Source organism: Corythoichthys intestinalis, chromosome 4 (assembly GCF_030265065.1).
Source record: "Corythoichthys intestinalis isolate RoL2023-P3 chromosome 4, ASM3026506v1, whole genome shotgun sequence".
NCBI classification, from domain to species: domain Eukaryota; kingdom Metazoa; phylum Chordata; class Actinopteri; order Syngnathiformes; family Syngnathidae; genus Corythoichthys; species Corythoichthys intestinalis.
This window is the reverse complement of record NC_080398.1, coordinates 37,919,582-37,924,780: the sequence shown is the minus strand read 5'-3', so window position 1 is coordinate 37,924,780 and position 5,199 is coordinate 37,919,582.

The following is a 5,199-nucleotide window of genomic DNA, read 5'->3' as shown; positions in this document are numbered from 1 at the left end:
TGCAACAACAACAAGCAACCGCTGATTTCTACTCATATCGAAAGTGACCACAGCATCTTTTTAACTCATTGTCTGCCACTGACGACGCTAGACGTCTTATCCATTTGAAGTGGGAAGCTTGACATGTTCCTCCCACTTCAAATGGATTGGACGTCTACGAGTGATAAACTCATTTGAATTCACAGCAGAAGAATGAAAAGTTGTGCCATCATTGAAAATTGTTTTTAGACATATTTTGTAGGGCTGTCCCAAACGACTAATTTCCTTCCGATTAGTCAGCCGACTATTTTTACGATAAGTCGACTAATTTAATAATTTTTTAAAACTAATTTTATAATGAAATTTTTGTTGAAGCTTATTAATTCACAAAAACATTTTGGAATACCTAAATTCTTTATTAATGTATAAATAACATAAATATCAATAATAAATCACAAACAATGAGGTCAAATGCTGCTGGCATTAACTAGTGCAAAAAAATGTAAACGGAAACATTCTGACTTCACCTCAGGGGTGAAAGTGGGCCAGAACGGTCAGGAACGCAGTTCCAGTATAAGATTCAGGGCCAGTACGCAGTTCCGGTATAAGATTCAGGGCCGGAATGCTGTTCCGGTACACGGTGCTTTGATTCCGAAAATATGACAGCAACTGTCAAAAAGCAATGTTAAAAAAAAACATGCTAAACTGCCACACATGCATTTCAGCTCCAAGAAGAAAACAATCTACCAACATCAGATTTACATACACAAGTGTTAACAACAAGCATAACAAAGTGCTTGTGTAGCGTAATCCGTTTCCACCAATATTTATTATTGATTTTATTCCACGGACGGCATGGAGGTTTCCCCAGGTGCTGCACTTATCTGAGTCTGACGATGATGAGTCACATCAATATGCGAATGCACGCAAAGCAAAAAAAAAAAACAAAACAAAAAAAACAACTTGTTGAATTGATGCGACAAAAAAGGGCAATGCAACATAAAATGAATCAAATCTTTAAGAACAACGAAAGAGTTGAGGAGGCTTATTTATCATATTTAGTTTTATTTACTGTGATTGGGAGGTTCAGAACATCTTAGCTGTCAATGTGCACTTTGGACTTATAGTTGTGCATTTATGTTATGCTACTTATTCATTTCCTTATGATTTAAAAAAGTCAATGTTTGCGCGATCTTCAAAATATATTCCATTTCAATATGCATAATATAAGTCATTTGTACTTATTTTTCTGAATGTATGTTACTTATATCTTTATTTTTATTTAAAAAAAAAAAAAAAAAAAGGAAATGTTTACATCAGGTGTCAGCAACCTTTTGGGTGTGGCGTGCCACTTTCAAATTTTCTTGTCAATCAGTGTGCCACACCAAGATTAATGACGCACATCTGAATTTTTATATTCAACAGAGCTGTAATTTTACTCCAAAGAAAACAACATGAACATACGTTGAAATCTTACAACTACCATTCTTTATCAAATAACTAAAAAAATAAATGTATATTGTAGAAAAAATCAAAACTTGAGCATCATCTTATGTAAACATATCACACACACACAACCCAGCAAGAAAACGGGAACAAGCGTGATTCTCAGTGCAGGTCTCTCACAGTACAGAGCGGGCTGTTTTAACCTTCAAAGTCAGAACAGGCGACTACTTTGTCTTGTTCACTAACAGTGAATTCCATGCACAATTTTAGATTTTATATAAGAAATACAAAAGATGCCTACCTTAATGTGATCCCTGGCCCTGTTTTCCATGAATTTTCATGTTTTGTCTCATAGTGGCGTTTGACACTTGTTGTGTGACACACACACACAACACTCTTGAGGCATAATGCACAGAGCTAGCGGAAGTAACCAACCAACCAGTTGTTACCGGCATCCCCAAGGGGCCGCTGTCCCCGACAGTTTGACCGGCTTACTAGTTAAGGGTGAGAAAAAGAGAGGCAGCGAAACAAGGTGTTGAGAGAGAGAGAGTTGTGCGAAGAGCGCCTTGAAAAGTGGCTGTGTCCCATGATGGTTTTAGTTTTGTTAATAAAAGTCTCCAGCAAAATGCCATCCAACGTGTCACTGTGTTTTTATACACATCACCACCTCTCTGAAGTAAGCACCGGGCGAATCGATGACAACAAGCCACGTTAATCGCCTTTCTACTACACACTACGGTGCAGAGTTGAAACCACTGCAATTACCAAAAAGTGCAATTAGTTACACAGTGTACTTCCGCCAGCTCTCTGATTGGTCGGCTTCGTGACACGTTAGTAGCGTGGGCTGAATTAAACGCGCAGAGAAAAAAATCCGACAAGCGCAGGAGTCGAGAAATAGAGGAAGAGCTGGAGGTGTGCTCAAAATCCATGACTGCTCGCATATAACGCCACAGGCAGAGTGGGTGACTGGGGCGCTCCCGTAAAGCCCCTAAATAACAGGGCCCGCATCTGAAAATGCCTTGATTTCCGGTAAAAAGGCGCATTGTAAATGGGCTCGCTTCCGCTTATCCAAGCAGCTAAACATGAAAAGGTTCACACTCCGGATGTTTTCAGTAATCCTTTATGTCTCTCTTTCCTTTTTTGTGAGACTAAAACAATGACAAAATACATGCAATCAGCAACAATGCTGCAAATAACATAAATGCCATCCATATATGCAAACACAATTAGCCTGTATTCAGTAGTTCTTAATTAGAAATATCAAACACATTTCCCCTCAAACATGCAACCTAAAGACAATATAAAGAGTGAAATTCTCAATTTGACAACAAAATACTCACAGACGTTGCTCTAACAAACACAAATGCCACAGAAGTTGTGAGAGTGGAGCTGCCATGTAACACACTGAATCACATTTGAAGAACTTCCTATTTGCATTTTTCTTCTACTGTTTTAGAACCAATAAATAAAACGGCCACAAGATGGGGCGCTTCAGCAACTGATAAAGATACAACTGACAATAAACATAACACGCATTTTTGTTGTTGTTTTGTTTTGCCATGCGCTCGCGTGTCACTGGTTAACCCTTCGCGTGCCAGTGCTGACACGCGTGTCATAGGTTGCCGACCCCTGGTTTACATTAACATCAATTTTAATGTATATCCTATGTTCTTAAGTAGTTAAGATTGAGATCTGGCATTTAGTATGTGAGGAATTGAGGGAAAATAAAAATTAGGAGATGGAGGTTGGGATTAGGGCTGCAGCTATCGATTATTTTAGTAGTCGATTAATCGATGAACTAGTTAGTTCGAATAATCGAGTAATCAGAAAAGGAACATGAAAAATTAAAAATACCTGAGCTGAGCCTCAAACGGTATTAAAAATAAATAAATGAGGATCTATGTACAACAAAAGAACAATTGGCTAACTTACATGGCAAACGTCCGCTAGCTTAAATGCTATAAAATGCTAACTTTTTTTTCCCATTGCTCTTAACAAATGGTTCAGGGTCATTTTCCCACTAAAAACGGCTAAATATACATATAAACTAAATTACGAATGCATTAAAAAACATCAGCCCAAAGAAAAACTTGGCTTACGTTGGTCTTAACAGGGAGCAGTTGGATTCAGCCATGTGAAATGAGGCAGACCAGAGGGCATTGTATCCACCCTAATTAATAAACTAAATGTAAACACTTCGAAAATAAAACATTACAACGCCACTTTAATTAAATGAATACTGGAGGCAACAAAATTTAATTCGAATATTTTTTTCTAATCGAGTACTCGAGTTAATCGATTAATCGTTGCAGCACTAGTTGGGATTATTGCTGTTTTTGTTAACTTTTATTTTGCAAATCATTGAAAGAATACAATTTTGAATGCAAATCAGTTTTTGTATGTGTTGTAGAAATAACTGCTAAAACAGTTTTCTTTGCATTTCAGTAGTTTAAGAGGTTTGACACCCCCCCCCCCCCCAAAAAAAAAAAAAAAAAAAGTAAAATAAATAAATACAATTTCTGGCTCCGTGGCGACCTTCACGTCGGGGAGTTCCGGCAAGAAATTCTAGCCACTTTCACCCCTGCTTCACCTTTTTAACAGGAGTCAAAACAATTCATACTGTTTTTGTGGTATGTCTACATTGTTAGAAATGTTAAAATGAATTGCAATGGGCCTCATGTCCCAGACAATCATTTTCAGAATAATTTGTGTGAGTTCAGATGCTCTTTCTGGTGTGCATTCCGCATTTTTTGAGGAGGGGAAAAAACTTTTGTTTGTTGTAACCTGAAAATAGATAAAGCAGAGTGCACACTGAAATATTACCACAATTATTTTGAATGAAAGTCACACATAATCATAGTAACAAAAGTTAAATATATAGTATTAATTTTACAGTATACTACTATATCTATTAGGGCTGTCAAAATTATCGCGTTAACGGGCAGTAATTAATTTTTAAAATTGATCACGTTAAAATATTTGACACAATTAACGCACATGCCCTGCTCAGACAGGTTTAAAAGACAGTACAGAGAAATGCCCACATGTTAATTGTGTTTTATGGAGTTTTGCCGCCCTCTGCTGGCGCTTGGGTGCGACTGATTTAATAGGCTTCAGCACCCATGAGCATTGTGTAAGTAATTGTTGACATCAACAATGGCGGGCTACTAGTTTATTTTTTGATTGACATTTTTACAAATTTTATCAAAACGAAAACATTAAGAGGGGTTTTAATATAAAATTTCTATAACTTGTACTAACATTTATCTTTTAAGAACTGCAAGTCTTTCTATCCATGGATCACTTTAACAGAATGTTAATAATGTTAATGCCACCTTGTTGATTTATTGTTATAATAAACAAATACAGTCCCTATGTACCGTATGTTGAAGGTATATATCCATCTTGTGTCTTATCTTTCCATTCCAACAATAATATACAGAAAAATATGGCATATTTTATAGATGGTTTGAATTGCGATTAATTACGATCAATTAATTTTTAAGCTGTAATTAACTCGATTGAAATTTTTAATCGTTTGACAGCCCTAGTATATACACAATAATACTTTATAAAGTAACTAACATTAGTGCAGTCATGGATTACAGTAAGCAGGCCAGTGCTGTTTCCATATATATTTTTATTATATTATGTATTTACAGGACATACTGTATATATATATTTTCCCCATGAGGGAGCTTCCATGATCCTAATAAATTTAATAATAATTAAATAAAATATTAAATATGAATTATTTTATTAAATGAAAATGCA